Below are 9594 nucleotides of genomic sequence, written 5' to 3'. Positions count from 1 at the left end.
AGAAGAGTCCCTTCTTCATTTTTTACTTTATTTGTTTTTATTATTTACTTATTTATATATTATGTGAAATTGGACATTTTTGTGTGTTTGTCACCAAAGTATATTTCTGAAAGACTTTTAAATTGTAGATTGAATTAATCGACTACCAGGGTAAACCGGACCGATAATCATTTTTTACTCTATTAAAATGAAGCAACTTTATAAAAAAAAAAAGAAAAACCAAACTTATCATCCAATTTGAACCAAAACCAAAATTTTGGATTACAGTTCAAACGTTTCTGATGTAATAGTGTTTTAATTGGATATTAGATCCAGATCATCGCTTTTAACATACGAAATATTGTTATTTTTATCGATAAATATGTGGAAGAATAGATTCATAATTCAATTATTTTTGTCATAAATTGTTATTGGTTTGTTAATTTCTGAATTTTATTGAAATCTCACATCTAATATATATATATATATATATATATATATTCACATATTTTAAATTTTGTTATTGGATGGTTAAGTTTTGGGTTTTATTGAAATTCCATATTTTAAATATACATAATTCAACATATTTTTATAAATTTGTTACGGATTTTTATAGAAATTTGATATCTGAAATTTCTGTGAAACTAAAATATTAATATATGAGAGATATTTTTAACCTCCAAATCTACAAAGTATTATGCGTGTATTTTATACAAACCTATGAAATAATATTTTTAAAACTTATTATTTGAGGATATTCTTCTTCTTTTTTAACAACGAACGAGCTATTTTATTGCTCAAACTTGAGATGGTATGGGTAACCAAACCGGAATAGAACAACCAATAAAATAAAGTTCCCTATGAAAAGATCTAGAAGTCCTAGCTAGAGTCTGAAATCTGATTTTGCGCTCGTGGAACATAGGTGATTTTAAAGTCTGGAAAGCATATATGGCAGAGTCTCAATCCTTTCTAATTCTGTTGTGAAACTCGGCCATGCACGAAGAAGCTCCTTGATCATATCAATCATCTCCTTACAACCTGTCCCAAAGCTATGATATGTCGAATGTTGAAGCATATTCTTCATCTTCCATTGCAGTGCTTCTACTTCTGAATGCAAGGCTGATTCACGTCGAACGTGGTTTCGTGTCCCCATAAGTTGAGCCTTTCCAATGATGTCCATCTATACCCATCCACATCCACTGAACTGAGCTGTGGATGTGCATGACCCATCTATCATGCAAATATTGTTCAAACTTAAGACTTGAGGTTCCTCACTGCTGTGATCTTGTACAATTGGCGGCACCCTCTCATTTGCACTAAACGAAGCTTGACATTCACTCTCTGTATAACGAACTAACTCCAATGGATCTCTGTCTAATTCAGGTTCAACAATGCTTTTTTTCCTCCAAAAGAGATAGTCTATAAATACTCGGTACGAGAAGATATTTGGACTTGTTGGGGTCGCTGATAGGGACTAAACTTGTTGAGCAGGCGGACACTCGAATATGGCATGAGTTACAGATTCTTCTGGTTCTCCACATCGTAGGCAATAATTATCGCACCTCATATTACGTCGTACTAGGTTCCTTGTTACAGCGACATGACTTGTTATCAATTGCCAAATAAAATGACATATCTTTTTAGGCGCTTTTACCTTCCAAGCAAAGGTTTGGAGCTTGGTAATACTTGTCTCCAGTACCTTCTTTTTTTCCTCAGATTTTAATAAGTTATGAGATGTCCAGTATCTAGATTTAACTGTGTACTCGTCATTCTTAATATAGGACCAATAGAATGTATCACGGCAATGAATTGAGTTTATGACCAAACTCTTTATAAGTGGTATATCTGCAGAGGTAACATAATCTTCCAATAGACCAACATCTCATTCCTTCGTTACCTGATCAATAATGTCACTAACTCTCATATCCGAATGCAAAACTGGAGTTAAAGGGATAGCCGGCCTCACTGGTGCAAATACCCGTGGATTTGAGAATATTCTATATGATTTGATTTCATTGTCTATATTTAATATATTATATTACATTACATATTTTATGATCAAATAAATAAAGGTTTTTTTTTGCTATATAACCAAAAAAAAAAAAGAAATTAGATTTTGAGAGAGAGAGATAAGAAGAGAAAGTAGGAGATAGGAGGGGATTTTGGTTAGATTTTTAATTTTGTTCTTTTTCTTAGCTACTTGGCCTAATTTCCCATAAATAAAAGGATTTGTATATAAACATGTGTTTTCTAATTTTGTTCATAAATGTGTACATATTTGGGTTTTAATATAATATATGTATTATCAAATTAAGTATTAATATTTGATCAAAAATTAAGTATTAATACATTTTAATAGTGTACATTACAATATAAACTTAATCTACTGTTTTCTAATTATTTGGTATGAAATATATTTTTCATGGTAAGCATTGTGCAAATATTTAGTATTTTACTCTATAAATATTTAAAGAAAAAACATGAAACTGTTTTGATCAAAAAAAAATGAAACTGTTAGATGAAAACTCTATAAAATGTTTACATATTGAGTTTTTGGTACCAATACTTATATATTACATATAGTTTCATTAGAGTTGAACTTTAAATTCATGATCTCACCATTTTAATATGATAGATTTTAGTAATGTTCAAGAAATCACTAGGCGGTAACTTGGCATGTTGTAAAGAAATAGCGACTAGGCGGATTATTCGATGTCTAGGCCAAAACCTATGTGTTAACGAATTATTTGATTTATTATATATATATATATATATATATATATATATTACATTTAAATAAGATGTCTTAGTTTTTGAGTGTAACTATAGTATTATTTTGATGAATTATCAAAATTAGATATATAAAACAAAAGAATTTAGAAATTAGTGAATTATTACATATCTTAATTATTTTCTTAATAGCTTTAGGCTAATTTAGATGAATTTTAACTAATTTAAACAAAATTTAACTAATTTATTACTGTTTAAACCCATTTGAGTCGTGCAGATCAAATTTTTAAAAATCCTTTCGGTAGGATTGAGTTACCGTTTAGGCGGACGCTTAAGTCCCGCCTAGACTGATTTTTAAAACCATGTCGTTATAATGTTTGTCATTGTCATAAAAAGTGTTTGTCACCAAAATATACTAGGGATTTTTGCCAAAACTAACCCACAACTTGATTTTAATCCCAAACTTATACCCAAACTTGAATCAAATGCAAAACTAACCTAAAAGCCTAGTGAAATTACAGCTCAGCCCCTTGTGACCAAACAAAAAAACAGAAGCCATTTTTACGAATATAGCCCCAGTAAATCGTCTGAGTCGTCTGAGATGTTGGAAGTCGTCTGGACGACTGAAGTGTAAGTCGTCTGGTACCAGTTTATTTTAAAAATAATTTATAAATCTTGTAAAAAAATATTTTGATGCGTAAAAAATAAAAATCAAGTAATTATAAACAGTTTTAACTTATATAAATTAAGATATGATAAAATTGATTTGTTTTGAAGATAGATGAGTGGAAGTAGTGAATCATGAAATACTTTGGTTTAGGAGTTTGGCAAACATATGTTGTAGTATTGTATGTATTGTTAGGGTTAGATTTTGGAAAACTAAAATGTTTTTTTCAAAAATTAGTTTTCACATATATGTGTTTATTTCTGTGTATAGTAAACAATTTTCAAGTTTGATTTGGTTTTATGAAGTGTTTAATTAGATAATTAAGTTTAGGGGTTATGTTTAGGGTGTGGACGACTTATATTTCAGTCGTCTGTTGAATAATTTACCCGGACGACGTATATTTCAGTCGTCCACATCGTACCGAACCTTATATTTTACCAATGTACGTTTTAACCTAACCGGATCATTTTACTCAGACGACTTACATCTCAGTCGTCTGGTGAAGAAATTAAAACAGACGACTTACATGTAAGTCGTCCAAATATTCCCGCCTAAAATTTTTTAAAAAAATTATTTTCCCGCTTAAATAATTTAAACCAGACGACTTACTTGTAAGTCGTCTGGAAAGTCTTCTATTTTAGTTTCCCGCTAAAAATATTTAATTTCCCGCTAAAAATATTAAACTCTTCTGGACGACTTACATGTAAGTCGTCTGTTTTAATTTCTTCACCAGACGACTGAAATGTAAGTCGTCCAGGAAGTCGTCTGAGTCAAAAATATTTAACCTAATTGGATTTTTTGTCTCCCTATATAAAGAAAAATTTACACATTCTCTCTCCTCCTCTTAAATGGCTGCAACAAAAATGTAATGTTCATCTATCTAAAACTCTCAAACCTCTCTCTAATCTCTTTGACTTGAAAACACCAAACTTTATATGAATTTTTCAGTTTTGTCTCATGTATTTCTTACTAATCTATCTCTTTTGCAGGTTTTTAATCAAATGGTACTCATCTTCCACTAATTTAGAGGTAGATCTATTAATTTTAGATATGTATTTTTGTGTGTTCTATAAATATAGATTTATCTAATCTTCCACTCATTTTCTCTATTTTTAAGTCATTTGAACGTTTTTGGATATGCAGGTTTTTCAGATCTGGATTTGATGTGCAGGTTTTTCAGATCTGGAAGACTTCTGGGACGACTTACCTGTTAGTCGTCTGGAAGTCGTCTGCACTTCTTGGAAGTCTTCTGACAAAGTCGTCTGGACTTCCAGGAAGTCGTCTGGACTTCCAGGAAGTCGTCTGGACTTCCAGGAAGTCGTCTGGATTTTTCTGAGCGTTTTGGTAAGTTCTTATGTCTCATTTTTCTTCATTTGGTAACTTCTTGTTGTATAAAGATCTTACTTTTTTCCCAAACTAAAACTCTCCAAACCCACTCTAATCTCTTTGACTTGAAAACACCAAACTTTATATGAATTTTTCAATTTTGTCTCATGTCTTTCCTACTAATCTATTTTTTTTTGCAGGTTTTTAATTAGATGGTACTTATCTTCCACTAATTTAAAGGTAGATCTATTATTTTTAGATATGTATTTTTGTGTGTTCTGTAAAGGTAGATTTATCTAATCTTCCACTCATTTTTTTCTGTTTTTAAGCCATTTGAACGTTTTTGAATATGCAGGTTTTTCAGATCTGGATTTAATATGCAGGTTTTTCAGATCTGGAAGACTTCTGGGACGACTTACTTGTTAGTCGTCTGGAAGTCGTCTTAAAGTCGTCTGGAAGTCGTCTGGAAGTCGTCTGGACTTCCTAAAAGTCGTCTGGACTTCTTGTAAAGTCGTCTGACTTCCTAAAAGTCTTCTGACAAAGTCGTCTGAACTTCCTGGAAGTCGTCTGGACTTCTTAAAAGTCGTCTGGACTTCTTAAAAGTCGTCTGGTCTTGTCTACTCAAGTGGAATCCAAGCTTGTCTTTGTAGATGAATGATCTATAATAGTTTTGTTTGTGGTCTGTTTTGTGAATTGCATGTATACTCTTTTAGTTGTGATTTTTTTGTAAAATCAGTAATAATGTTTTCCAGGATGTATTAAATGTGTTAACAATGTGTTTACACATTTACAAATCAATGAAATAATAGACTTCAGTAGCCTTTTTCTTATCTTTGGATCTCTCATGTGCAATAATAAACTCCAATGACATTTTTCTCATCTTAATAAACAAGTCAAAGCATATCATATTTTTTATAAGTTTGCATTGAAAAGCTTAGTAACTAGTCAAAGCATATCATATTTTTTATAAGTTTGTATTGAAAAGCTTAGTCAAATTTAGTAAAACTAAGGGAGAGAACATATTTTGTAAATATGAGTTTTACATATCTTGAAGTTACTTATCACTCTTAAAAATACAAGTTATTCAAAAACTAACGTAGAAGACTTAAAAACTAGTGGAGAAGACGCGGACGACTTCAATTTAAGTTGTCTAGACGACTAAACTATATGTCGTCTGGTCAACGCATAGGTTATTTTTGCAATTGACTTTGAAATCTGTTATTTCGGACGACTGAAAGTTAAGTCGTCTACTATTGTTTGGTTAAAAAAAAAACTCCAAAAAAGCTAGACGACTTACATTTCAGTCGTCAGAGGTTAGTTTTGCATTTGACTGGATTATTTCAGAAGTTTGACTTTTTGGACGACTTACATTTCAGTCGTCTAGTGAAAATTAAAATAATAATATTTTTTTAAAAGTAGACGACTTACAGTTAAGTCGTCATAGGTTAGTTTTGCAATTGAAAAAAAAACTTCAAGATTTAATTATATACAGACGACTTATAATTCAGTTATCCACGAGACGACTGAAATGTAAGTCGTCCAGGATTTACGAGGTTTGACCAGAATCTCGGAAAAAATCCTGGACGACTTACAATTAAGTCGTCTGGTGGACGACTGAATTATAAGTCGTCTGTGTATAATTAAATCTTGAAGTTTTTTTTTTTCAATTGCAAAACTAACCTATGACTATTTAATTGTAAGTCGTTTACTTTAAAAAAAATATTATTATTTTAATTTTCGCCAGACGACTGAAATGTAAGTCGTCTAGGGAAGTCAAACTTCTGAAATTATCCAGTCAAATGCAAAACTAACCTATGACGACTGAAATGTAAGTCGTCTAGGTTCTTTGGAATTTTTTTTGAAACCAAACAATAGTAGAGGACTTAACTTTCAGTCGTCTCAGGTTACAGATTTCAAAGTCAATTGCAAAAATAACCTCTGCGTTGACCAGACGACTTCCAGGTAAGTCGTCTACAGCCAGACGACTTCCAGGTAAGTCGTCTACAGCCAGACGACTTCCAGGTAAGTCGTCTACAGCCAGACGACTTCCCAAGTAAGTCGTCTGACGAACATATCTGGAAAAAAACTCGATGTTATACCTTAAATTGGTGAGATAAGTTCCTTAGCATACATAAGGCTTCTCCAAGCACCCAAAATCACAAACGAAAGTCACCCACCCATAATCGTTAGCTTCTATGACTCTATGAACCATAAAAATTTTAGAATCAAAATCTTGGGTTTTTTTAGCTCATTGTGGAGAGAAAGTGAGAGATATGTTGTGTTCAGTTCACAAGAATGGAAAAAGAAGAAGGGTAAATCGATTTTGGGAGCATTAAGAGCGTCAAATTGGTTGTTCATGGTGGTTGTGGTATTGATGACAATGACAATCTTGTAATTACTTGAAGATGATGAGGGTGAGAGAGTAAAAATGTCATTTTCGAAAAAAAAAAAAAATTGATGGCATTTTCGTAAATTATATGAACTTGTGGGGTGAATAGGGCAAAACCAATTTTCAAAAAAAAGGGAGGTTAGTTTTGTGTTTGACTTTTTGTTGTAGGTCAATTTTGCAAAAACCCCAATATACTATTGAAAAATATTTTAAATAAGGGGAAATTATATTAAAAAAATTTAGTGAATCTATACAGAAAATTGTCAAACTAAAATTTATATGAAAATATTATTTCTAGCTAGTAATGTAGGAAATTATCGAAAATCAATAACAAGAACTAAGCTCAAAAAAACAAGCAAAACGAATAAGCAACAATATTGATTTTCTCAAAAACAATGAAATCTTTCACCCATCGATGTGCCTCTATCTCCACATAAAACTATGAGAGTTGTTCAGTATCACACTTTTTGCAATATCATAAGCACTCTTATTGAGATTTTGGGGACTCAAAGACCAGATCCTATCTTACTAAACATATATGTATTGTTTCTCGTAAAAGCTGGTCACTATATATAGGAATATAAATTTCCATGGATGATGCTGGAAATATGGCATTGGCCATGTGCTTATGTTTTCCAAAGCTTTTTAGTTTAACACCTATCGATCTAGTCACTCAAACAAAGTATGATTGAGAAATTCGATTTCATCTGTACAAATCAAGGTGTTGGTGGTCTTGTGATAACATAAAGTGGTTGATTCTCTTGTACCTGCTTTGTTTAAACATTTTTTAAAATTACATAAAATTGTTTTTAATGGTAAAATAAATATATTTTTGTAAGTATTGTGATTTGTGAAACAGGAAATGTAAGGTTATTGTATTTAATTTAATATAATTTTTTAATACTAAAATAAAAACTCAACTATAATTTTAATACTGATATGAAAAAAAAAATACTTGCATAGCCCAACAAATGTAAAATAACCTGATAACAAAAAAAAACAATAGAAATGAAATTAGATAACTTATACTAAAATAAACAGATTAAAATATTTTTTCGGACATAATAAAAATGAAACACAACTTCATTAATAATCGCAATAGAAAATTTAGTCAATAACCACTCGCCCGAGACCAGCCAATAAAAATCAACACAATCTTTACCCAGACCTTACAGTGGAGTCGCTTATTGATCCTCATTTGCGACGATGGAATTCGCAGGCGATTCAGGCTTTGGTGGATCCACAGGATGTGAAATTAATAGAGAGTATACCATTGAGTAGAACTCTGATAGCAGACAAGGATGGATGGCATTTCACAAATAATGGAAAATACACGGTTAAATCTGGATATCAGATTGAAAGGATATATCCAGATAAGGCAAAACCACCAGTAGTGTTTGGACCCACAGTGAATATTTTGAAAGCATATTGCTGGAAAATACGGTGTCCACCAAAGATTAAACATTTTCTATGGCAATTGGTGACAGGTTGTATAGCAGTCAAGAAAAATCTGCATAAGCGAGGGATACCCGGCGACATTGTTTGTGCAAGATGTGGTGCGGAGGAGGAATCGATCAACCATGTGTTTTTTGAATGCCCTCCTGCACTTCAGACATGGGCTCTTTCAAAGATTCCAACATGTCCAACATTGTTTCCAACAAGTTCTCTCTTTGTGAACATGGATCATCTTTTTTGGAGAGTTGTTCCACAGATGGAGGATCATCAGTTTGCATGGATACTATGGTATATATGGAAGGGAAGAAATAATAAAGTTTTTAGTAATATGGATGTGGATCCGTTGGATACCCTTAAACTGGCTGAAGCGGAATCAAAACTTTGGGCTGAGGCTCAAATTTTGAATGATAACAAGAGGATCCAACCGGTAGGGGCAATGATTCTTCCGTCAATCCCAGGAAGATGGTGTTTTACGGATGGTTCCTGGAAAGAAAATGATATTTTTTCTGGCCAAGGATGGTATAGTACTCTAGAGGGATTTGCGGGTTTGATGGGTGCAAGGAATGTTCGGGCGTCACTTTCTCCCCTTCATGCAGAAATGGAAGCCTTGTTATGGGCAATGGAATGTATGAAAAACTTACGACAATTTCAGGTTACGTTTGCAACGGATTGTTCTCAATTGGTGAAGATGGTTTCAACACCAGAGGAATGGCCAGCATTTGCAAGTTATTTGGAGGATATAAACAGCTTGAAAGAGAGTTTTTCCCACGCAGAGATTATCTATGTACCAAGAACGCATAACAAGAAGGCGGATAGCTTAGCCCGTAGCGCTAGGAAGGAAACGGCTTTTGTAGTTCACATGGATCAAGATCTCCCAGTTTGGTTCACAGAGTCTATATGAGTCTGTAAAGTTGATGACAAAAAAAAAAAAAAAAAAAAAAATTTAGTCAATACCACTGTTGATAAGCAACACATCTCCGTTAGATGAAAGCGTCATGTCTGCCATGACTCTAGCACGTGGCATCTTCTCAACCGTCCATTGAGGATT

Source organism: Brassica napus, chromosome A8, assembly GCF_020379485.1.
Source record: "Brassica napus cultivar Da-Ae chromosome A8, Da-Ae, whole genome shotgun sequence".
Classification (NCBI taxonomy): domain Eukaryota; kingdom Viridiplantae; phylum Streptophyta; class Magnoliopsida; order Brassicales; family Brassicaceae; genus Brassica; species Brassica napus.
The sequence above is the reverse complement of the archived record's forward strand: the minus strand, read 5'-3'. Positions refer to the sequence as shown.